This window comes from Macaca thibetana, chromosome 1 (genome assembly GCF_024542745.1).
Source record: "Macaca thibetana thibetana isolate TM-01 chromosome 1, ASM2454274v1, whole genome shotgun sequence".
Classification (NCBI taxonomy): Eukaryota; Metazoa; Chordata; class Mammalia; order Primates; family Cercopithecidae; genus Macaca; species Macaca thibetana.
Genome location: NC_065578.1, coordinates 102,765,705 through 102,792,589, shown reverse-complemented (window position 1 = coordinate 102,792,589; position 26,885 = coordinate 102,765,705). Strand labels below are relative to the sequence as shown.

The 26,885-nt window shown below is 34.8% G+C and overlaps 1 long non-coding RNA gene across 1 annotated transcript in view; it reads left to right on the top strand.

The window, feature by feature from the left end:
* The window catches only part of LOC126947709 (uncharacterized), an 81,230-nt gene that overhangs the window by 26,595 nt on the left and 27,750 nt on the right, over nt 1–26,885 (top strand). The gene's annotated exons all lie outside the window — the stretch shown is intronic.

The following is a 26,885-nucleotide window of genomic DNA, read 5'->3' as shown; positions in this document are numbered from 1 at the left end:
ACTCCCAACTGTGTAAGGCATTAGATGTCAAATATATGTCACCAAAGACGGTGGTGGCAAGCAATTCAAGTGTTTTTCACTCTCAGGCATAGGCAAAGTGAGTTTGGGGACCACAAACAAGAAGAAGGGAGAGGAGGAGAGAAGAGGGGAGGGGAGAAGTTGGAAGAAATATATGATAGAATACTACCTGCTGCATTTTTGAAAGCTGAAGGCGAACTAATATTGTGTGTCTTTCCCTACTAGGGGTGGACATTGGAGAGTGAAGCCGAGATCAATAGCAGGCAGGGGTAGCATGGCTTGCACATGATTTATCTGTTAGGCATAGCAGATGTGATTGAGGCAGGGATGGGTACCTGACAGTTTTTTTGCATGTTCTTTTCTGTTAGTGACTTATTTCACTCAGCTCTTTCTCACAGGTGAGTATAAATCAAGTTCAAATTTGATGTTGCACTAAAATTGATTACATTTAAGGAGAATTGTAGAGGCTGGGCCATTTAGCCCGAATATATGATCAACCCTTATTCCAGATGCTTTTGTGAGAGTGTTTCTGTATAATAGCAACGTTTAAATCTGTGGATTTTGAGTAAAGCAGATTGCTCTTTGTAATGTACATGGGCCTTATTCAATCAGTTGAAGGCCTGGACAGAACACTGTTCTAAACCACACACACACCACACACACACTGTCACACACACACACACACACACACAAACAAACATATACACATCTTATTGGTTCTGCTTCTCTGGAGAACCTTGACATATAGGGGACATACCAAAGTAGTTACTAGATATGAAGTATGTTCATATGCATTTTCTAGAAGAAACTTATATTCTACATAAAAGTAAAATGATGATGGTGATGAAAATGGTAATTGCCACTAGATACTTAGATTATATTATAATTCACTTTAAGAATTCACAGTGTTATATTGTCATTAACACAGTACTGCCATCTATCCTGGCTCTTATGTGTTATTTATTAATTTACCACACAAAGCTATTGTGTATAGTGAACTAGTTGAACCATAAATAAAATAATTTACTATGACAAGTAAACAGGAATATTTATCCAGTAAGGTTTACCTTCAGTTTTGTCTGCAACCAGTGTAAAATGCTGTCTTGTATTAATGAATAGATTCAGTGAAGCTAGCCAAAGCACCTGCCAAAAACACCTTAAAAATGTTTCTTTTATGGAACTTAAAAAATTAGTGTTCAAGATGTTAATTCAAAGTATTCAGGGAACAAGCACATACCTTGTGTTAAACAGTATTTATATGAAGTGGGAATTCAAATTACTGAGGCTTAATTGTGTGAAGGTAGCTGGAACATATAAATAACTTTGGGGTAAGGTGTTTGGATAAGGCACTACTCAAGCAAAGACCTTCTTTCTTTCTTTCCTTTTTTTTTTTTTTTTTTTTTTTACTTAATGAAGTATCTTTCTAAGTTTCCTTTTAGAAAAATGCTTTCTAAAAGGGTATGGATACTTTTCTAATATACCATGGATAACAGGAAATGACAATAATAATGATGGCAGATACTTATAAATATGTGGATCAAAAATGAATATTCTATGAGTTTTAGGTGGAAGCTTACTCAAGATGGGATACTCCATGAAAATCTTTTCCCAAATATTTGGGTCTTCCGTATTGATACCCATCCTTACTGCCTGTATCACAGGGAAAGATGACTTAGGTAAATACCTTTCTTATGCTTTAATTTCCATCCACTCCCATTTCATCAAGGATATTGTTTCACAAATTACCATTTTTTTTCTTGGCTTCCTTTTCTTGCTCTTTGCTGTCTCCTTCAAAAAATAAATGCATGTATTCAATTTCTCCTGTCTTAAAAACATCTCCCTTAATTCTGTGTACCCCAACTACACTCAGTCTTCATCTCCCAACCATGCTTTTTGTCAGGGCTGTAGAGGTTTGCTCTCTCCGAGACTTTATTTAGTCATTCAGCCTTAGGGATTAGTCTTTGAATACATTATAAAATTTAATTCTTAAGTATCTGACAAACTACATGTAGATATTTCCTACTCCTAATTTATAGATGTGGAAACTGAGGCTGAGAGAGGCTGAAGGACATGCTCAAGGCAGCTGGAATCCAAAGCCTGCCCACTAGAATGTGGATATTGTCATCCCGTCTAAAATGTTCAACTGGAGCTCATTGATTGGGTGCCTACTCTATTACTATGTATCAGGCACTATCAAGCTTTTTACCCATTTTTTTAGTCCTTATGACATTCTGTATGAAATGGGTACTCTGATTTGTCAACTCTGTAATTCTCTCAAATTCAAAATGAAATGGTTTTTATAAAATTGTGAATAAAGTGAACACGATTTTTTCTTTGTTCTTATTCCCCATATTATTTATTGCTTCTGAGCACTCTTTTTGGAGGAAGATATCTTCATGTCTTACATATATTTGTAACAGAAAAAATTGAAAAATTTGTATATAAAGGAGAATGTAAAAATCAACAATCATCCTACTATTCAGATGATTATCATTACCATTTTACTGTATATATTTTCAATTTTTATCTGGTACACATTCACACACACACACACACACACACACACACACACACACGCATATTTGGAAAAGCAATATCTTCTTTCCTCACCCATTGCCAGGTGCATAGTTGAGACCTTTTAGGCATGTTAACAAGAGAAAAACATATACATTTATTTAATGTAAGTTTTACATGACATTAAAATCACATTCATGCCTTTTGGAATGAAGACCCAAATAAACAAGAAAAATCTGTGTATTTTCTGGTCAGCCATGAGGAACTATGATTGGAGGACAAAAGGGTATAATCTAGTAAAAAACTGGGGGAAACAGCAAGACACGTTTGTTCAGATTCTGTTTGGCATCTCTGTGCCTTCAGACATGAGAACATTCCTTTCCTCCAAGTATAGAGAGGATCCTTTTGGAATGAGAGCCTTATTACTCACTTTGAAGGAAAGTCAGGTAAGTTTTGCAGCCTGCTGCAGGGGAGCAGAGTGGGAGAAGGGGTGCAAGTGACCCTCCTGCTTCTGCTGTTCCTTCAAATACCAAGGTGCTATATGAGGTATCATATTCTAAACTCCATCATAAATAGGTAGTGGTTTCACAGAATGACTCTTCTGTTAGGTATTTAACCAGGAGTTCTATTATTGGATTTTTAGTTTGTTTTTGAAATTTTATTTGGCTATTTTAAAAAATGCTATGGTTTTCCTGAGGATAATTTGCCAAAAGTATAACTTCAAGTTAAAAGTTACTCATAGTTTCATTTGCTTTTTTAACATTATTACTTTTTAAAGTTTATTTTAGGTTCACAGGTACATGTGCAGGTTTGTTATATCGGTAATTGTGTGTCACAGGGGTTTGGTATGTGGATCGTTTTATCATACAGGTAATAAGAATAGTACCTCAAAGATAGTTTTTTGATCTTCTCCCTCTCCCTCCTCCTACCGTACACTCTCAAGTAGGCCCCAGTGTCTGTTCTTCCCTTCTTTGTGCTCAATGTTTAGCTCTCACCTATAAATGAGAACATATGATATTTCATTTTCTATTCTTGGATTAGTTAACTTAGGATAATGGCCTCCAAGTTCTTCCATGTTGCTGCAAAGGAAATGGTCTCATTCCTTTTTATGTCTGCATAATTTCCCATGGAGTATATGTACCACATTTTCTTTATCCAGTCCACCACTAATGGGCATTTAGGTTGATTCCATGTCCTTGCTATTATGAACAGTGCTATGATGGACATATGCATGCATGTGTCTTTATGATAGGTTGATTATATCCCTTTGGGTATGTACTCAGTAATGGAATTGCTCAGTTGAATGATAATTCTGTTTTGAGTTCTTTGAGAAATCGCCACACTGCTTTCCAGAATGGCTGAACTAATTTACATTCCTAACAGCAGGGTATAAGAGTTCCTTTTCTCTACAACCTTGGCAGTATCTGCTATTTTTTGACTTTTTAGTAATAGTCATTCTTACTGGTGTAAAATAGTATCTCATTGTGGTTTTGATTTCCATTTTTCTAATGATTCATGGTGTTGAGTATTTTTTCATATGCTCATTGGCCAGGAATATGTCTTCTTTTGAAAAGTTCTGTTCATTGCCCACTTTTTAATGAGGTTGTTTGCTTTTTGCCTGTTAATTTGTTTAAGTTCCTTAAAGATACTGGATATTAGACCTTTGTCACATACGTAGTTTGCAAATATTTACTCTCATTCTCACAGAGTGGACTGTTTACTCTGTTGATAGTTTCTTTTACTGTGCAGAAGCTCTCTGGTTTAATTAAATCCCATTTGTCAATTTTTGTTGAAATTGCTTTTGGCATCTTTGTCATGAAATCTTTGCTAGGGCCTGTGTCCAGAATGCTTGACCCTCCTTCAAATCACCTAAGCAAAGTCCTTACTAACACCCCCTTACTGCAAAGTTCTATAATTCTCCATATTATCCCTTCTTTCTCACTGCAAAAAGTTATAACCCTAACTTGTTCAACTATAAGTGTGTTTCTGGTGGTCTTTGGCTGAAGACCATTGATCACACATAAGAGTCATCAGCCTACTCAGATTTTCATTACTTTTGTTCAACATCAATTATTATCCCTTTTACCAATAGTTAGGGTACTTTTAAAATGTCATAGCTAGGCCGGTCTCAGTAGCTCACATCTGTAATCCCAGCAGTTTGGGAGGCCAAGGCGGGAGGATCACGAGGTCAAGAGATCAAGACCATCCTGGCCAACATGGTGAAAGCCTGTCTCTACTAAAAATACAAAAATTAGCCAGGCGTGGTGGCATGCACCTGTAGTCCTAGCTACTCGGGAGACTAAGGCAGAAGAATTACTTGAACCTGGGAGGCAGAGGTTGCAGTGAGCTGAGATTGCACCACTGCACCCCAGCCAGGGTGACAGAGTGAGACTCAGTCTCAGAAAAAAGAAGAAAGAAAGAAAGAAAGAAAGAAAGAAAGAAAGAAAGAGAGAGAGAGAGAGAGAGAGAGAGAGAGAGAGAGAGAGAGAAGGAAGGAAGGAAGGAAGGAAGGAAGGAAGGAAGGAAGGAAGGAAGGAAGGAAAGAAAGGAAAGAAAGGAAGGAAGGAAGAAAGAAAGGAAGAAAAGTCAGCTTGTCTTTTAAAATTAAACCTTCAAAAATTATGTATAGTTTTTATAGCTTCAAAAACTTCAGCTCTGCGTTTTTATTTTTTATTTTTTTTGATTTAGTGATGGCCATATGTGTTACTTTCTATTTAATATCCTTCACTTATTGTGTTTACCAAACAAATGCTCTTGGTTACTATTTAATTTACTTAAGATAAGTTCATTTAAGAGATCATTAGAGACACATTTGGAATTAGAATGCAACATTTAATAGCATGCTGAGATAGTTAATGGTTTGTGATTTCAGAGTACAATGCGTAAACTTTATAATGCTGTGTTTTTTAGCAGGACAAAATGTGATATAGTTATACTAATTTCCATATTGAACTACTGCCTGGAAGAATTGTTTAATCACCAGTTCCAAGGACAGTAATATTAACAAGATAAACATTTAAGTAAATGGAGCTTTTTAGTACTTTGCTATCAACTGCAAATTCACTTTAATTTGGAAACTTTCTGATGAATTCCCTTTTTGCTTTTTTATCCAGCTTAGTTAAACTAGTTTTGACATTTTTTTTCTAAACTGTTATATCAAAATGTCAGGGAGTGGAAAGAAATAATACCCCTATTGTACATGTTATAAATAAAATGCTTAATCTATCAAATATCAATTTATGTTTATCTTCTACTCTGTCATAAAGTTTATATGTAACATCAATATGATATCACCTTTTTATGTTTAGGTAATTATTGGTCTAAGTAGACAATAATGAAACAATATGGTCAATGGAACTGTGAATATTTCATACAAAGTTAAATTTACATTTCTATCAACTAGATCTTTTTAACTATTATACTAGATCTATTAACTACCATGGGAAGCAAAATAAATAGGGAAATACTCTTTTTCTTCGAAATGCTTTTAATAAGACTTAGTTATTCTAAGTTAACTGGAATTTGAATGTGGGAAAGTAATTGAAAAAAATAATCACAAAACCTAATTGAGCACTTACTATTAATAATGGATTGTTGAAATGCTTCATATGTATTAATTCATTTAATGATCACAAAAATCCTCTAAGGAAAAGTGACATAACTGCTAAGTGCCAGCCTAAACCATGGTCTCCTCTTCCTTCTCAGCTGACAGGCATTCTTCATTTTCACTGAAATCAGAAGTGGTCATGTGACTAAGTTCTAGCCAGTGGAATATGAAAGTGATCTGTGTTCCTTCCAGGTCTGGCCCATAAAAGCCTCCTACAAGTGATCCTCTATGCTCCTTTTGCTCTTATGGTTGACAGAAATGAAGATGTTTCCTCGTATGTCCTTGGAAGGCCTAGGTTATAAATGAACCACCACTGTCTTCAGTCATTGAAACTGAATTTCTGTTATAAAGTCAAACCTAATTGTAACTGATATGGTTCTAACACAACATATATGAAAAGGTCTTTTCATTCTTAAAGCAATCTTAAAATTACATCTCATCATAGTTTACACCATATTATTTCACTATTCATCTTCTCAGGCTTTCTTGCTACATACATATAGAATTATATATTATTACATTTCTCACAACCTATAACCAAATACAGTATAATAAATATATTTAGATGTATCAATAAATGCATCAACAGGGATTTACTGCACATATTCTCTCTAATTTCTAAAGTACCTTGAAATACCTAAAATGTTTTGAATACTAAAAGACTCTTAATTTCTAAAATACTTGGGAGAGCTAAAATACTTGGAAGAGATAAATACCAGAGATAAAATAAAACATCAGTATAAAAGAAGTACTTAAAAACGTAATTATAGACCAAATTCTTGTAGAATGCTTGTCCCCTTGTGTTTAAGAACAGAGAATGACTTAGTTTGTTAAGAAAGATTGTTAAAGATTTAAATTTGACATTTCAGTTTTAATCAGAATGTTCCTTTTGTTCTTTAATCTCTAGCCTCTGTTATCTGTAAATTGTGTAGCTACTTTGAAAAATTCTACTACCTTTGATTGCTTCTGTGTGGCATACTCAGAGTACAAATAGTATTACAGTAGCAGCATATTCAGAAAACAAATAATATTAAACAAGCAATTGGAGCAAACAATATAAATATGAAGAAGATTTTAAGAGGATACATATCTTAATGGTCACTCTTCAAAAAATTATTAGTTGTTTTTATGCTGGAGATGTAAAGATCCAATTGAATTCAAATTCTAAACTTTGTGTAATCCTTTTCAGCAGATTTTACAGGAATGAGTAAAAGATTGATGACTAAATGATCCCAGTTTTTGAAATTTGCAATACAGTCTTGAATCTCTTATATAAGGCTTATTATTATTTCCTTACAGATACAGAAAGAACTGGGCATATTTTCACTGTATACTATATTTCTTCAAAACATAGAATAATTAAGTTCAATGATGGGTGTAGGATGTTAGGAGGAGGTCTGAATATAAATATGACACACAAAAGGTCAACTTTTGATTAAATACAGCTCATAAGCTTTTATTTTGATTCTTTGCATATGAGTTAGTAGATAGTATGTCTCTTGATAGCACAGTGGCAGGATACTAGTTATCTCTATTCCATGAAGTTTGGGAATGCTAAATATGTTCCTGTTAAGTATGCAAAGCTATAGATAGTGAGGCTAGTGAAGGGTGTGACAGATGTGTTTATATAATCAGATAAGCAATGTAGTAAATTAGGGTACCACATTTCATCAAATTGAAGATACTTATGTTTTCCAAATATTAACATATCTGAAGCTAATATGCATCTTATAACTATTGTCAACTAAGTGTCAACTGTGACGTAATAGTAGGTGCCTGTACACACCTAAACCTGGCATAGCAGTTTATATTTTACTCACCTCATTAAGTTACATGTGTTGTTGGAACTATACCTATTGTTACTATATACTTAGTGATGCACTTGAAACTGGAAAAACTGCCAAATCCATTGAAGTAGATAAAATAAATTTGAAAGCAAAAAGAGGCTGCTATGATCATATTAATGTATTACACAAGATAACCGTTGAGTATTGAAACATCAAGCTGTTAACAGTCTGTTGTCTTTGAACAGATGCTACTACAATTTTAGCAAAATGTAATTGAATTAAGAAAAAATAAAAGTATGAGCTTACTAAAATAGAAAAAACACTGGCATCACAACTTTTAGAATGGGTGTCAGCAACTTGAAAGAAAATCTTGAAGACTATGATACAAGACTTAAGAAATGCTGCCTTACCAATTATTTTGATGGAGAGAGAACAATATTGTTTTGAAAATCAATAGAGTCAGATATTAACAAAGTTTTTAATAAATGGATTAAATTCTTTCACTAACATTTTTCTTATGTGATATATGTTAAAAACCTGTCTAAATACAAAATAATGTTTTCAATAAAATTGTAAGTGAAAAGGCATTTATCACAATGTAATTGGGAGCATTTTGCTAATGTTGTATAATAAAAGGTAGTGGGACATCTTATAATCAATAGCTTTTGGATTAGATAAAATACAATATTAAAATTTCCACAAAGGAATAGTACAGTATTTTCGAGGACTTTGTTAAAATCATAACTCTAAGGTTAAGGATATGTATTATTTATATGTTAAAATATCCATATGTTGGCTGTTTCTCTGCCCATCTTATGTTACAAAAGAATTAGGCTATGTCTCATTGAATCTGCCTCACCCCACTTATCTAATAGAGGGGAAGAGCTACTTCATTATCATAATCATGGCTTATAATGATTGAATACTTGCAATTATTGAGCACTGAGCTAAGTGCTCTACATGGGCTACCCAATTTTTTTTTTTTTTTTTTTTTTTTTTTTTTTGAGACGGAGTCTCGCTCTGTCGCCCGGGCTGGAGTGCAGTGGCCGGATCTCAGCTCACTGCAAGCTCCGCCTCCCGGGTTTACGCCATTCTCCTGCCTCAGCCTCCCAAGTAGCTGGGACTACAGGCGCCCGCCACCTGGCCCGGCTAGTTTTTTGTATTTTTTAGTAGAGATGGGGTTTCACCGTGTTAGCCAGGATGGTCTCGATCTCCTGACCTCGTGATCCGCCCGTCTCGGCCTCCCAAAGTGCTGGGATTACAGGCTTGAGCCACCGCGCCCGGCCAGGCTACCCAATTTAATCCTGGTAAGGATCTGTATAATATATCATTCCAGTATGCAAATTAGGAAACTGAGGCTGAGAAATTATGCTCCAAGTCACATACTTAGTATGTAGTGAAGCTGGATTTTGAATTCAGGATATCTGGCTCCAGAATCTGTGCTCATCACCACTGTACTGTACAGAGAGGCTATATTAGGTAGTGATTAAAGGATAAACTCTAAAGCCTGATTGGCTGGATTAAAATTCTATTCTGCCATTAAACATTGTGTGATCTTAGAGAAGTGATGGAGACTTTCATTTTGACTTATCTCCTCAACAAAATGTCTATAAAAATAGTAATAGTATTTTCCTCATTAGAAAGATATAAAGATTACATAAAATAATATATATAAAGCATTTAGAAAGTGTCTGGTGATTAGGGTTACCTACATATTAGTCAACTCTTTGTGTTATGAGTGGCCAAAATAAAAGATTATTTGCCCTGAAGGAAACAACTTGGAGATTATAGAAAAATCAATCGGGCATTTTAAACATTTTCTATGGCCTATGTTTATTTTTACCTCGACACCAAATAGGATGGGTCTTTTCCAATTGTTCTATTTAATTGAACAATTAGAATTAAAGATAAGCATTTCCCTTAATGAGTTTTCCTATAACCACATTAACCTTACTCTTTAAATTGGTGTTCAGTAGACCTATTCTCACTGATGGCAGCAAAGTCACATGCAAAGTGATTGTTATATTCCCTTCTTATGGAGCTAGATACGCCTACTTTAAAGTTTGCTTTACATTGCTAACGAGTTTTTTAAAAAGGGAAGAATGCCAAGAAAGATTATAAGGACTCTTTGAAAATCACAAGGACAAATTACATAGTTGTAGAGACTATTGCTGAAATGTCTTTAATGTTGGATTCTTGTTCTACCAGTTATCTTGTTGAAATAAACTCTTCTTGAGAGAAGTAAGTCCTTTGTCTTAGCTCTAAAAATTGCCTAGTGTATCATAAATGAAAAATTACACAGTGACACAGATCTGTATTTTAAACCTGGTTCTGTTCATTATTAGTTGTATGATGTTGAACAAATTGTTTAACCTTTTTGTTTACTGTTTCTTAGTAAGAACTAGATTCATGTCTATTTTATAGGCAGTTGTGATAATTAAATGAGTAGTTAATATAAAGCGTCTAGTACAGACACTCAAAACTAGTTGTTCATTCTACTCTTCTCTCACTTTCTTATGCCTATCCTCTGCCCCAGGCTTTTCCAAGAAGTAGGGCCACTGCTAGAATACATGGAACACCAGGAAAATAGTTTTTGGTGGGATTTATCATTGAAATAAATAATTTGATTTAAAAATTTGCAAAATTCATGGGTCCCTATAAGGCATGATCATGATGATTTAGAGCAGTGAATAGAGAAGAAGCATGTATATTTTTATAATTGCCAACAGTGTATAAGAGGATTCTTCATAGTGTTTAGGCACTATCCTTTCTCATTTGAATTGAGGAACCATTTCTTTTTGTTCTTTACTGTCAAAGTGCAATTCTTGGATAATTTTATATCTCTCATTACAAGAAAAAGGCAGCAATACTTATTACTCACAATGGCATGGCTGTTTAGAATCTATTACTATTAAAGCAATGCAGATCTTTTCACCTCTGCAATTCTTATACCACTTATTTAATGCTGGTTAATTATTTCTTATGGTTCCATATCATCCATCATGCTGCTGCGAATAGGCTTACAATGCCTTTCTCAAAGAATTTCTCTGGTAATGATACTCATGCAAGTCTTACTCAGAGCAAGCAGAAAATGTAATGATTACTTGTGTAATATAATTATAATTACATAAATTATCATTACATTTTCTGCTCTTAGTAAATTGACTACTAGGAATTGAATAGTATAAACTTAGAACAACTGATTTTCAACCATGTCTTCTCTTGAACTCCTAGGCAATAATGACTATACTCCTAAGAGATAATCTCTTTCAATGCAGACTGCACCCCTGCCTACATATACTGCCAAAAGTGGGGGTAAAAGATAAGGGGCCTGTTGGCAGTACAAGAAGAGTGGTCCCATTGGCTGTTCCTCACCTGGCAACTCTTAAAATTTATCCAGAAGAACATGACATTACTACACAGATTAAAGACAATAGAGAACATCAATTGGAAGAGCCCATTAGCATGACAGAGCTATCATTTCAAAAGCCTTCTAATGGGCACCACTGGAAGATAACTTAACATGTGATGTGGAGTCTGCAGAAAGGTGCGATGACAACTCTGGGTGCCACTGGCAGAGATTCACAGAGTAAAGAATGTTGACTTCTATTCCCATATCCCTTGTGTATTGTTGACACTGCAGTTAAAATATGTACAAAGGATGGCCCATGCACAAAGCCATACATAGAGTCCAAGGCCAAGGTTTGATGATAAACCAATGGTAGCCAATAGCATAGATCTTGGCTTGTGTTCAACACAAGTGAGTAATCGAAAATTATCATATGAGTATGATTCTGGGGCCAATCACACAATATACCATTAAAGAAATACTACTTCAGCCAGCAGGAGTGAGTCATTTGCTAAACCATGTCCCAGGACCAGGGCTCAGGCATTGTTAGTATAGCTGAAAATCTCAGACTATTCACACCATTTCATCAAGACCACACACAGAATGGAGGTTTGGAGAACACTTGAAAGGGGAAAAATAGAGACCATGGTCCACATGGGCCCTGGTCTGGACTTAGGATGCCTGGATGATCCTGGATGGTTTCAAGAACCAGAAGGGAACTTGGGAAATATTAAGGATGTTAGTCCAAAGTGTGGAAACTTTCAGGTGTGGAGCTTGCAGTAAGGGTCCTATTTGTCCTCTTCTAAGGGTGATTCTCTATAGGAGTTATAGTCTCTCTGAGATTCTTTAGTAACATAGCAAGGATCATTCTGTTGGTTACTTTGACTTCCAGAGTCTTATGTAAATTTATTGACATAAGCCATTCCCCAGGACATCATCAAAATAGTTAGAATATCTCAAGCCAAGTTGCAGTAAGTAAATGTTTTCAAAAGTTTAAAATCGTATCTATATTCTAGCATCTTTTGCAGCCCTCCTTCAACTTCAGCCTCCTTTCATTAACCATTATAGGTGTTAATGTTATCAGGAGTTTCAAATGAGTGGGGTTACAAATAGATCCTTTGCCCTATATTCACAGGTATTTTTCTTCGGAGATTTTATCAAGCTATCTCTTTTTTTTCTTCTAATTGATTTTTGGCATTTTGTGCCTTGCATCTCCTAATCATTAACACAGATGCATTATTGGCTCTTGACAAACATCTTGGCACCAAGGATTCGCTCTTTATGTTTGGCAAACATAAATATTACATATCAAGCCTTATTCGGTTCATAATATGTCACTGCTAATAACTCCAAAAGAAAAGAAAGCTAAGAGAGTTAAAAAGTTCACGAATAAGCTGGTAATACAATATATTGAAGAGTAAAAATGCAACAATGGAAAGAATGAAAAGGAGAAATCAGCTGAAAATATTTTTGATTACTCAGCTCTACTTTAATTAAGTTGCTTATACTACAGTTCGTCAAATTCTGTCTCACTCTCCTCACCGTTAAACCCAACTCAACCATGTAAGCTAGTTTTTAAAAATTACTTTTTTAATTCCTGTCAGGTTTTCAGTGATTACTTTTTGCATTTCTTTTTCTTAATGCTGTCTCTAGGGATTACAGTACGCATCCTTAATTTGCCATAGTCTGTTTCAAGTTAATATAATACTGTGCTGCTTCACCAGAAGTGTAATAACCTTACAACAGTAACATTCCATTTGTACTCCATTCTTTTGCGTATTATTGTCATATACTTTAAATCTACATATGTAATAAACATCACAATACAGTGTTCTTATTTCTACCTTAAAATACTATTTGGAAGCAAATACAATTGTTTTCTTTTAATGTTTACCCACCAGCTTACCATTTCTGGTGCTCTTCATTTATTCTTGTATGGATTTCTACGAAGTGTCATTCCTCATAAACCTCAAGAACTTCCTTTATCATTCTTGTAGAGTAGATCTGTTGATGACTTATTTTCTCAGCTTTTCTTTATTTGAAAATGTTAGCATTAAGCCTTCATTTACATGGGATATTATCACTTGATATAGACTTCTGGGTTCTTTTTTTCTGTTAGCCCCTCAAAGATGTTTCATTGTCTTCCAGATTTTCTCTTAGAAAGTCAGCAATAATTCTTACTGTTCTTTCCCTGTATATTTGTTTGTAGGTGCTTTTGAAATACTTGCTTTTTCTCTGTTTTTCAGAGGTTTGACTATAAGAGTTGCACTGTGGGTCTGTTTGTATTTATTATTCTTTGGATTCAATAGACTTCTTGAATATTAACTTGATTTTTACACCAAATTTGGGAAACTCTTTGATGGTGGTTTTCTGAAATACGATTTCTGCCGTATTTATTCTGTCCTCTAAAATTCCTAGTAAACTGCTTGATACTTGCTCATATGGCACAAAGGCCCTCAATTTCTTTTCTCTATTCAGTCTTCAGACTGAATGATTTATTTTAATGTATATTTACCCCAGTAACTCTTCATTCTGTGATATCTAATTTGTTATTAAATCAAAACAGTAACTTTTTTAATTTCAGATATAGTACTTTTCAGCTTTAGAATATCCATTTGTTTATTTTCTATTCCCATCCTCCAACCTGCTCACTCACTGTATCAGTTTTTCAATTATTCCTCTTCGTATTTCTTTTTCTTAATGCCTTCTCTGGGGATTACAATATGCATCCATAATCTCCAACTTGCTCACTCACTGACTATGTATTTCATTAAATCTTTGAACAGAGTTCCCGTAAGCCCTTGTCTGCTAATTCCTACATCTGGGTTATCTTTGGGTTTGTTTTTATTGGCTACTTTTTACATTCTTGATGTGGATTACCCTCCCTTGTTTCTTTCAAGTATAGTAATTTATAATTTTAGTAGACTTTGTGAGTGGTTCAGTACATAATACAAAGTCTAGATTAAGTGGTGTTCCTTTATAGGGTGTTGAAATATGTCCTGGAAAACTGTTAAATCACTGGTGAATTGTATGTATGTTTCAGGCATGGTTTTATTTATTTATCTTTATGGTATAGCTCTTACTCTAATGAGACATCGGTACTCATGAGATGTAGCCTTTCAGAACTCAAGCAATTGAACAAAATTCTCAGTGAAGTGTCTCCACTGTACCTGGATTATAACTCCAGTGCGTTGCAGCAGTCTGGCACCATCATTCAGTTTTCAGACCTGTAGGAGGCAATCTCTGCTAGACTATGCAGGGCCTCACATTTTGCTTCTACCACTTAGCTCCTGACCAAAAACCAGCAGGTAATCCTCATGAATTCTTATGGGCCTCCTATCTGTTAGGTCTCCCCTTTCTGGTAACTTGGCCCACAAGTTCTAGCTGTTTCAGCAGCCCAGAATTCTGATCTCTTCCTTCTCAAGTACTGAATAAATGAGTTCCACTTTATTGTACAGTGTTCAGAATGGGTACTGCACAATTTACATCCTAAAAAACTAAAGAAGAATTTTCAGGAAACTGAGGTTAAAACCCACCAAAAGTCACTATTTCTTGTCCAGTTTCTAGTTCTGAGCAAGTATTCATATGTGAAACCCATATGTGAACACTATGGCCATTATGTACAGTGAAGATTCTTCAGTTTTTTCTTTTCCGTTAAGAGACCTACAACTATTTATTAGGATATCATTACACTGGAGAAAGGGGAATATTCAAACGTTTTGAAGATGGTTTGATTCTGGGTCTTAACTGACATTCGTACCCAGGTACCCAAAGAATTATCATGATTCTCTGTTAGAGTTGGGGCTTATGGTGGCCCATAAATAGAACCTTGGTCCAGTTCCACTTCACAGTAGGTTGACTGATTTGATGGACCCATTCAGTGGTCATTTCTCTAGTTGTTGACATGAATTTTAAACGGAGACACTTAGTAGTTGTTAGACCTCTATCTTGATTCCTAGTGTATAGATAAAAGCTAACATATTACGGGAGATCAAATGCAAGTCTTATTACTTTTCTATTCATGAGGCATCAGCCAGAACTATTTTCCAAGGCTTTAGAGAATGTTGAATCACCAAGAAAGGGTTCTGCATATTGCTGTATCAAAACATGGAAGACTATTCACAGCAAAATAGGTGTGGTAGTAGACACCTGCATATAGGGTCTACACAATGCTTCATCCAAAAGCTACCAGTCTGATAAAAGCAATGCAACAGAATTTTGAAGCTGGGGTTCCAGGTTGGAGATAAATTCTGCCAGGATGGATAGCCGTCTTGCAGAACACAGTATAAATAAATGCTAAATAAATTATAGCAGTTGATACTTTGTTATCTATGGCTAAAATGTATATTCTTAAAATATGGGTGAAAAAATGTGAGGAACAAAATAATGAGCAAAAGTAGGAGTGGCTTGATTTATCATCACTCTCAGCTACCCACTTGAGCATGTACATTCTGTTCTCACAACTTTGGCTCTTTGACTTTAGACATTCCGGTTGACGGAGTGGGAATTCTTCCACCAGAGGTAAAAATAAATGACTCAATAAATTCTAAGTTATGGTACTACACAATAACTTCTGGTTCCCTGTACCAAGAAACTTGCAGGAAATAAAAAATAGTGTCACCATTGTCTGTAGTAATAGGGCTAAAACTTTTCCATTAGCATCTCTCTTTTACTTTCCTTAAAAAAAAATGATCAGCTAGAATATTAGAGGAGATTACCAGACAAGGTAAACTTATTTTACATATAGAGTAGATTTGAGGGGATTTACGTGGACTGTAGTAAATAATGCTGTATTAAACTGCCCGGATTCCCCTTTCAGTACCAAGATACTTAGTACAGAGATGCCAGCAGTGTTAGTTTCTGATAGTTCAGTCTTTCCAAATTTCCCTTAGAACAAGGAATCTACCTTACTATCTCTGCAGGAGCAGCCTTCATCCAATGACTGATTTGTGTCCAGCAAGAAGGTCACTGCCCCGGCTGGGTGCAGCAGCTCATGCCTATAAATACCAGCACTTTGGGAGGCTGACATGGGTGGATGACTTGAACACAGGAGTTCGAGACCAGCCTGGGCAACATGGCAAACTCTGTCTCTACAAATAATTTTTTAAAAGTAGCCAGGCATTGTGGCATATGCCTAGGGTCTCAGCTACTTGGGGGACTCTGGTGGGAGGATAACTTGAGCCCAGGGAGTTGAGGCTGCAGTGAGCTGTATTCAAACCACTGCACTCCAGCCTGGGCTACAGAGAGAGACTCTGTCTAAACAAACAAAAAAGTTACAGCTCCCTTTGACTAAATTCCGTACAACTTTGAACTGACATCCTTGTTTCAGAGCTTTTTGTGTGATGGACTGAAGCCTTTTGTTACTTTATAATAATTCAACTTCTTCCACTGCCCAACATTGTTTCATTTAGTCATTCAGAGGTGTGGCTACACAGTGAACTCTCCTAATAACCTTTCTAGATGTTAATTCCTCTTTCTGTCTTGTTTTTTGGGGAATCTAGTCTAACATTTACTGATTGTATTATTGTTTAATGTTTTAAAGTTATAACAAAAGAAATAGGAATGTAGCAACTCAATTACTATGTGAAAAACACTTGTTTTTCATCCTTGCCAATATAGTTAGATTAATATTTTTCGATCTGGTATATGGTATCTCAATTTTGCTTTTATTTGCATTTCTCTGATTGCTTATAATTTCAAGCATAATTTTACATGTATGAAGTGATTGGATCATGGGGGCAGTTTCCTCCATGCTGTGCAGGTGATAATGAGTGAGTTCTCACGAGATCTGATGCTTTTGTAAATGGCATGTTCCCCTGGTCTTTCCTCTGTCTTTCCTGCTGCCTTGTGAAGAAGGTCCTTGTTTCCCCTTTGCCTTCTGCCATGAGTGTAAATTTCCTGAGCCCTCTCCAGCCATGTGGAACTGTGAGTCAATTAAACCTCTTTCCTTTACAAATTATCCAGTCTAGGGTATGCCTTTATAGCAGTGAGAAAATGGGCTAATATAATGAGAAAGAAAGAGAGATAGATACAAAGGAAAGAAAGAAGAAAGAAAGAAAAAAAGGAAGAAAGAGAAGGAAGGAAGGAAAGAAGGAAGGAAGGAAGGAGAAAGAAAGAAGTCATTGGATTTCTTTAGAAAGAGAAAGAAAGAAAAAGAAAGAAAGAGAGAGAGAGAGAAAGAAAGAAAGAAAGAAAGAAAGAAAGAAAGAAAGAAAGAAAGAAAGAAAGGAAGGAAGGAAGGAAGGAAGGAGAAAGAAAGAAAAAGAAAGAAAGAAAAAGAAAGAAAAGAAAAGAAAGAGAAAGAAAGAGAAACAAAGAAAGAAAGAGAAAGAAAAGAGTCAAAGGAAGGAAGGAGAAAAGGAGGGAGGAAGGAAAGAAGAAAGGAAGGAAGAGAAAAAAGAAAGAAGGAATAAATTCCTTGAGGTAAAACAGAACTTTTATAACCATTAAATGGAAATGTTTTCAAGACTATTACATAACAGATATATGTGAGGCGATATCATTAATGCAGTAATGACTCTTAATTCAGGGTATCCCACCTTAACTTAGGCTAAAAATAGAAGACAATACTTACGGAAAACAGTACTCATGGAAGTCAGTATCTCCCTGGCCAAGGATCAATTGTATCACATGAAGTTATTGACTAAACTTCTGCAGTATAAACACACTCACAACAATCAGGTTGTGAAAAATTGTGGGAATAATTTAGTATCAAAGCTCTAATTTTACTAGATGTTGCAAACTTTTTTGCATTAAAAGTAATGGCAAAAACCACAATCACTTTTGCACTGACCTAATAGTTTCCCATCTCAGAAATGACTTGTAAAAACAGTACACCCCACATAAGTAAGTAATATTTTTTTCTGAACCTGGTAGAGTTAGGATTTCCATCCTATGTTTTATAATCTACACCGCATGAAATAGAAGGACCACAGAGGTTTGAGATCATTACCAGAGTGATAGGAAAGTCATGCTTAATTTATCTCTAGTCTCATACAACTACTTTCCTACAGCCGCACCTGACTTCCCCTTTACATGTCTATTTCATTAACTTTGTCCAACAGGGTAAGAAGACTTCCCCCAATAAGTACCTTGATGTGCAAAGACAGATGTAGAAAGGAAACGATGTATTTCCAGGAACAAAATAACTGACACTAACTGTGGCCAAAATCAACAACTGAGAGATACAGATTTAAAGTTATGTATTTTTATGATGATACTCTTCTAGCCATTTTTGGAATTTTGGCATTCAGTTAATAGTTCGATTCTCCAACATTCCAGAACAGATCATCAACATATAGATGTCAACATTTTTGTTAATATGAAATGTATGCTACATAAAAGTTTTATCAATTTCATCAGTTAGCTTTTGCTTTATCCAGCTTAAAATGTCTATGTATTTTGTTTATGATTCCAAGCTGGTCTCCACTGAGCAGTTCTTCTGGTCTGGGCTAGACTTGGCTAATCTTCATAAACCTTTCACAAGTGTCTGTGATCATTTTGTGTACTGACTGGGGCTGGCTCCTTTATGATGATTTTATGAGGAAAACTGGAATGATAAGCTTCTGACATAATTTCGGCCTTTCACTACACTAGTCAGAGCTCACTCATGCGATGGTGTCATAATTTCAGGAGCAAGAAAATAAATTACAAAACTTCTTGAAGTCCATTCTTGGAACTTACTGAATAGTACTTCTAGTATGTTCTTCTAGCCAAAGTAAACCAGTAGCCATGCCTGAATTCAAGAGATAAACCACTTCACTTTTTTATAGAAAGATTTGCAAAAAACTGTGGCAATTTGTGGAATTTACCACATCAAGTACCCTGTGCAAAGAATTTAAATCAGATATTTATCTCTGATGTCAAAACTTTGATAAAAATGAAAAAATATACACAATCTTTAAATGTTTTAACCATAAATTTAATAATCCCTTATAGCTGGAAACAAATTATTTGACTTTACATAACTTATCCTGAATTTTTGATATTCATAATTATTTCAGTCTTTGTCAGAGGAAATAGAACATAAAAATATCAATATAGGAAATTATAATATTTCTTATTAGTGCTCATAAATAGTGTGGAAAGTAGGACATTGGCTGAAATCAGATTTTGGATTACTTATGGATTCTATATATCTATCGTATCACTATCATTAATGTAAAAATTTGTGTTATTTATAAACTGAAGTAAATAACAATTTTGATAATTTTAATAATGTTGGATTAAAAATGAAAATTTTATGGAAACCCTCGAGTGCTTAAGTATAATTTTTCTTTTTCTTTCTTTTTTTTTTTTTTTTTTTTTTTTGAGACAGAATCTCACTCTATCGCTCAGGCTGGAGTGCAGTGACCACAAAGTGTGAGGTGAGCCATGGTTGAGTGGGTAAAACTTCATCTGTATATACAGCCGATCCCCATAGCTCACATTACCACTTGAGGTCCACTTTCTGTGGGATCTCAGCTCACTGCAACCTCCACCTCCTGGGTTCAAGCAATTCTCCTGCCTCAGTCTCCTGAGTAGCTGGGATTACAGGTGCGTGATACCACAGCCAGCTAATTTTTATATTTGTAGTAGAGATGGGGGTTTCACCATGTTGTTCAGGCTGGTCTCAAACTCCTGACCTCAAGTGATCCACCCGCCCTGACCTCCCAAAGTGCTGGGATTACAGGCATAAGCCACCACACCTGGCCTAACCTAAATAGAATTTTTTATAAATTAACAAATAAATGGCAATTCTGAAGTTTAGTTCTAAACACAAATTAATCCTTTAGGTTTTTGCAAAACTATAAATTTAACTTAGATTGGAATAATTAAAGGCTATTCACACCTGCAGCTTCATCATCCTGTATTTCTAATTCTTCAAGCACTACATTAAAGGCTTAAAAGATAAAGTTCTAAAAAATAACATTCTCCAGAAAAGTGTGTTTACCAATGTAGCATAATAAATACTGTATGTTTTATGGAATATTACATGTTCTTAAAAATTACATAATTAAAGTATTCATAATTTTAGCAACATAGAAAAAATCAAGCATAAATTAATTTGTATACATATTAAAATACATTATATTTTTAAATTGTATGAGTATAAATATTATACAAAAAGCAGTTGTAAGTCATTATTTTCTACTATTTATTGCAGTTGAAGAATGAAGTTAAAATGAAGGAGGGTATTCAAAGATGTCTAATTCCAAATGTGGGTTTAAAGGAATTCTCCTAAGAATACATAGGGTAAGGCTCTAAAAATTTAGATGGAGAAAAATAATGTCTAGTTCAGAAAAAAACAAAAGGAAAAGATTAACATTATGGAGCTTTTAGAGATTAAAGAAACATATTGATATGAAAACTGAGCCTTGGACCCACTGAAGGTTACAAAAGTAGTGAGTTGTGGGTTGGAACTCAAATTTCATAGCCTTAAGTCCATTGTTTTTTCTTTAATATGATATTCTAGAAAGAGGTGGATAAATAAGCTTCCATGTCTTTGTATCACATTTTAGAAGGTCTACCTCATTTATCCATTTTATTGTTATTCTGAAGCTTGTCAAAGTTTTGATGATTTTTAGAAATTATTTCTAATGATAAATGTCAAAAAACTGGGAACAATCATGAATATCTATGTACCTGTTGCCTCATAATAAAAAAAGGTGAGTCAGTCTCATCTTCTATTTCTCCCACATACATGCACACAGATACACACACACACACACACAGACACACACACACACACAGCACACAACCTGAAAATGTTAAAGATGCTTTTTCTTTTCTCATCTCCGTTGGGGCCAGTGGCCACCCAACCCATATATCTTGAGTTAATTTTAGAACTTTTTTTCCCCACTTGATTTTCACATCACAAAATCTAATTGATTCTACATCCTTTCTAACTCTTAAAATGAAACTTTCTAAACAGCTATTGGCTCTTATCAGGCCTCCTAAATGACCTCCCAGGCTGCTTTTGCCCTCTACCTAGCACCACCTCCCTAATCCACCTTTATAATCTGGGTCGCACATTCTGCATTCTCCCAGAGTATCCTAACCTGCAGTCAGACTGTAACATTTGCTCTTCCTCCAACGAACCATGCTCACTCATGCCCGCATGCCTTCGCTCATTCCATATCCTATGTCTGGAATACCCTTCTCCACTTCCACTGCTTGATAAGAACTCAGCAGTGTTTTGTTTTGTTTTTTTTGTTTTGATTTGTTTTGTTTTGTTTTGTTTGTTTTGTTTTGTTTTTAAGACTTAACTCAGATATGGTTTCTTATGTTCCAAAAATGGTTCCATTAGCACAGGGGTCCCCAACCCCCAAGCCACAGACCAGTAGCAGTCTGTGGCCTTTTAGGAACTGGACCACACAGCGGGAGGTGAGCAGTGGGTGAGTGGGTAAAACTTCATCTGTATATACAGCTGCTCCCCATAGCTCACATTACCTCTTGAGGTCATCTTTCTGTCAGATCAGTGATGGCACTGGATTCTCATAAGAGCGTGAACCCTATTGTAAACTGCAGGCTGGGCATGGTGGCTTGCACATGTAATCCCACCAATTTGGAAGGCCAGGGCAGATGGAACACTTGAGGCCAGGAATTGGAGACCAGGCTGGTCAACATGGCAAAACCCCATCTCTACTAAAAAAATTTGCCAGTCTGGCGATGTGTGCCTGTATTCCCAGCTACTAGGGAGACTGAGGCAGGAGAATGGCTTGAAATTGGGAGGCAGAAGTTGCAGTGACCTGAGATTGCATCACTGCACTTCAGCCTGGGCAACTGAGCGAGACTCTATATGGAGAAAAAAAAAAAAAAGTGAACTGTGCGTGCAAGGGATCTAGGTTGCCCGCTCCTTATGAGAATCTAATGCCTGATGATCTGATATCTGTCACTATCTCTTATCACCCCCAGATGGGATCATGTAATTGCAAGAAAAAAAGCTCAGGAATCCCACTGATTATATATTATAGTGAGTTGTATAATTATTTCACTACATATTACAATATAATAATAATAGAAATAAAGTACACAATAAACATAATGTGCTTGAATCTCCCAAAAACATTCCCCTACACTTGGTTCATGGAAAATGGTCTTCCACTAAACTGGTCCCCAGTGTCAAAAAAGGTTGAGGACCACTGCTTTAGCAGCAGTAACAATATCTTCTTATACAGAAGATGTTCTTATAAGACAGTTGGGTCAAATCAAACTTTATGAAATGCTCCGAATGTTTCCATAGCTACAAGAAACAAATATCCCCTGCAAGATATGGATATAGAAAAAGAAAACTGGTTACAGGAGGTAAGTTGTACTTCATTACATTGTGAATAAAATCTATTTTAGACTTTTTCTTTTTTATTTCTTTCTTTTAATTTTTTATTTCTATAGGTTATTGGGGAACAGGTGGTGTTTGGTTATATGTGTAATTTCTTTAGTGGTAATTTGTGAGATTTTGGTGCACACAACACCTGAGCAGTATACACTGCACCCAATTTGTAGTCTTTTATCCCTCACCTGCTTTCCACCTTTTTCTGCTGAGTCCCCAAACTCCACTGTGTCATTCTTATGCCTTTGTACCCTCATAGCTTAGCTCCCACTTATGAGTGAGAGCATACGATGTTTTCCATTCCTGAGTTACTTCACTTAAAATAGTAGTCTCCAATCTCATCCAGGTTGCTGTGCATGCCATTAATTCATTCCTTTTTATGGCTTTTTATGACTATTATTTCATCATATATATATATATATGTATATATGTACACTAGTTTCTTTATCTGCTTGTTGATTGATGGGCATTTGAGTTGGTTCCACATTTTTGCAACTGCAAATTGTGCTGCTATAAACATGTATGTGCAAGTATCTTTTTCAGATAATGACTTACTGTCTTCTGGGTAGATACCCAATAGTGGGATTTCTGGATCAAATGGTGGTTCTACTTTTATTTCTTTAATGACTCTCCACACTGCTATCCATAGTTGCTGTACTTCCTACCAGCAGTATAGAAGTGTTCCCTGTCCACTGCATCATGTCATGATCTATTATTTTTTGATTTTTTGATTATGACTCTTCTTGCAGGAGTAAGGTGGTATCGCCTTGTGGTTTTGATTTGCATTTCCCTGATCATTAGTGATGTTGAGCATTTTTTCATATGTTTCCTGGTTTCTCTTCAAATCATATAAATCTTTTGCCTTTTACTATTTTAGACTTTTTCTATCCCCATTCTATTTCATTCAAGTGTGTTGGATCATATTGACGAAAGACAAATCTGTGTTGTCAAACTACTGAATACCAATCAATATCTCTGCTTTTAAGAAACTTTTGTATCATACAAGACTAAATGTGTTTATTCTAAGTGCTACAACTCCAAATAATTTTGAAAAATTATGTACCACACACATTCTAAATTGACTTCTAAATTTTTTATTATAAGCTGAAAGTTTAATAAGTTGCAAAAGTATGTAATTGCCAATGTGTATTATAAACACTTCATTTAAAAAAAAAATCACACTTTTACTTTAATAACATGAAAAATGCCTTGGCAATTTAATGCCTACTGTACTAAGTTGTCTAGAGTCCTTTGAAAATCCTTGTTCAGAGCCATTTTGTTGTGGCAACTCTAGGAAACTAATACAGATTTTGATACTGACAGTAGGGTACAGAGTAGGCTGCTGTAACAAACAGCTAAAAAAGTGGAGGTGGCTTTGGAATTGAGTACTGGATACAGCCTAGAAGACTTTTGAAACGAATGATGGAAAAATCCTAGATTGTCTTGAAAAGACTTGATAAAAATAAGGATGTTAAAAAAGATTTTGCTGAGGGCTCAGCTGGAAATAAAGAACATGTTATTAGACGTAGGAGGAAAGGCAGTCTTTAGTATAAATAGCAGAAAACTTGGATGAATTATATTCTGTCAGTGGGTGGAAAGTTAACTCATAAGTTATGAACTTGAATACTTAGCTGAAGAGATTTCCAAGAAAGTATGGAAAATGTGGCCTGGTTTCTTTCTGCTGCTATAGTAAAATATGAGAGGAAAGAGATAAATTGAGAAAGGAACAATTAAGCAAATGGAGCCAGAATAATAATTGCTAATTTAATATTCTATATAAAATATTTTTATTGTATCAAATCCCTTCAATATTTTTTGAATTATTTTTTAAATATATGAAAAATAACACTAATTTAATTAGCACAATCTTCATTGTCTAACAAATCAGTCAAATTCTGCCTACTCTTTGTTTATAAGTGTACCTTTATTTTAAAAACAAATTAAATGTGTTACTATGTGTATTTCAATCATCCCAGGTCAGAATTGGTCAGATTGGTAAATAGATGGATTAAGTATGCGATCTGCCGTGTTTGAAATAAAGTGAAGCTACCTTTAATATTTTCCTACAGATATTCTTTTTGCTTTGCTCTCATGGAACTTATTCTAAGGAATTATGCATTTTTGGTGAGAGTTTGGGGGATAGAAAAAGTGACATCATTAAACAAAATTTTATCATTTCTGCAAAATATCTGAATTCAGAACATCTTCTCATCATCTAGACTACCTTATATATACTGCTAAATTATCCTTATCAGATTATTTATATTCTTATATATCTGCTCTCTCCCTCCAAACCCTTTTTTATAACAGATTCTTATATTCAGAATACAAATCTTCATGACACTCAGGCAAGAAGATCCAGGAAGTACTTCTCTAATCTTAAGTTTGTAATATTTATGTATGTGATGCGCACAGGGATGCTTAATATATTATTTGGGGAAATTTCCTTTATGCTTAAAATATTGCATAATATTTAAAATTTTAATATTGGTAAAAAACACATACAGAAATGTACCATCTTAAACATTTTTAAGTGTACAGTTCAGAGGTGCTAAGTATATTCTCATTGTGCTGCAACAGATCTCTAGAACATCATTATTTTGCATAATTGGAACTCTATATCCATTAACTACTCCTCACTTCCCTTTCCCTGTAGTTCCTGGCAACCACCATTCTACTTTCTTTATCTATAAATTGGATTACTTTAGATACTTCATATAACTGTAATCACATTTCTGTTTTTGTAACTAGCTTATTTAACTTAGTATAATGTCCTCAAGGTTATTCCATGTGTTACATACATGTAACAGGATTTCCTTCCTTTATATAGCTGAATAATATCTTATCGTGTGTGTAAATATCACACTTTTTATTTATTCATCTGTCAATGGATATTTGGATTGCTTCCAACTCTTGGCTATTGTGAATAGCGCTGCTATAAAAAACACAATCTGCAAATATCTCTTTGATATTCTGCATTTAATTCTTTTAGAGGCGTGCCCAGAAGTAGGATTGCTGGATCATGTGGTAATTCTATTTTTAGTTTTTTAAGGAATCTCCACACTATTTTCTATAGCCACGGCACAATTTTACATTCCCACCAGAATGCACAAGAGTTCCAATTTCTCTACATGCTTGCCAACACTTGTTCTCTTATTTTCTTTGTCAGTTTTAATAGTAGATATTCTAATGGGTGTGAGGTGATTATGCATAATTTAAAAATAAAAATATAGTAAATGTCATTTTCAGTATTCTATTGAAAAATGCACTAGAGTTAATAACATAATTAGTGAAATGTATGTGGCATGCATAAAAATAAGATTCCATTTTTAACGGCAAGAGTAGAAGCAGAACATTTTTAAAAGACATAAGACAGAATGAGTACTTCCAAGATTTTTCAAAATTCTGACTCATTACTGTTGTGTGAATTTTAGTAGAATCAGTTTCTTTAAACACATATAAAGCACTTACTCTGTGTCAAGCACTATTCCAAGTGCTTTTCAAATATTAAGCTTTCACTCATACTAATTTTTCTATGATGTAGATATTTTAATGCTCATTTTACACAAGAGGAAATTGAGGCTTAGAGGGAGTACTTAGCAAGTAAATGGGAGATCACAAATTCATTTAATTCTGACTAAAATTAACTTCATAAAGCCAAAGGTATTTCAATCATATCTTGTTATTTTCAAGAGATTCTGCCTAATTTTACTGGGAAATACTTGTATTTCTTAATTATATTCTCAAATTGTCAAGTTCCTCCTTCTGAGAGTAGGCCTACCAAGGTAGAAAAGCAGACATTGAGGGTGGGAGTTCTGCTAGCCTAATGGCACAAATAGAATAGTCAAGGAATGTAAAGTATTGACAAGAGAGTGTTTGAAGTGTAGGGCCATGTGTAGAGATGCCAGTGAACATGAGGGCCCAGTGAAGTCAAAAATACTGGAAGTAGATGAAAGAACAAGAGTTTGGAGTCAGAACAATGTGATGTATGAATTTATAGTTTTCAGGTGTTCATTAGAACATCCAGTTTAGAGAAAATAACATCAAAACTAGAAAGCTTAGTTATTTAATTGATTTTTTTTTTTTGGTTGACTTGAGTAAAAGAAAGTTTTAGAATAAAAGTCCAAAATTTAATTTAATTACATGTAGCAATATTGAAATATTTCTCAGTTTATTTGTGTAAACTTGTCAAATGTAATATTTCAAACAGGGATACTTTAACTTGTGTGGACTTACCGAAGTGTATTGTCATTTGAAAACCATGCATTATTAACATATTAAGAAAACAACAGTGTACAA